Raw genomic sequence first — 389 nt, forward strand, 5'->3', positions numbered from 1 at the left:
TTTTTAAAATGTTTAAGGAAAAAGAAATTTCTCAAGGGCGGCCGGGGCCCCAAACCGGCGGGACGCCCTTCCCAAGGCTCTCTTTGAGGCCAATGTCAGGTACTCCTTTTTTTATACCAAAAACCCATGAAGATATCTTGCTTTTATCGATGACACGACCATCCCCCAAAAAATTTTCTCCTCCAAACAGTTGAATGCAAAAGACCGGGGTTACCCTGTGCTCCCCCCCGACATGAAGGCCCAAAGCTCACGCTGGTATTCAAAAGCTAGACAGACACGGGTTTAAACGAACCGAGTCACCATTGCCGACGAGATCATGGCGCTCTCCCGACTCCCATTTTCGAAAACGTTTTTGTTTTTTTAAAAAGCTCATATCTCCTGAAAGTCCG

This window comes from Penaeus monodon, chromosome 29 (assembly GCF_015228065.2).
Source record: "Penaeus monodon isolate SGIC_2016 chromosome 29, NSTDA_Pmon_1, whole genome shotgun sequence".
In the NCBI taxonomy this organism is placed as follows: domain Eukaryota; kingdom Metazoa; phylum Arthropoda; class Malacostraca; order Decapoda; family Penaeidae; genus Penaeus; species Penaeus monodon.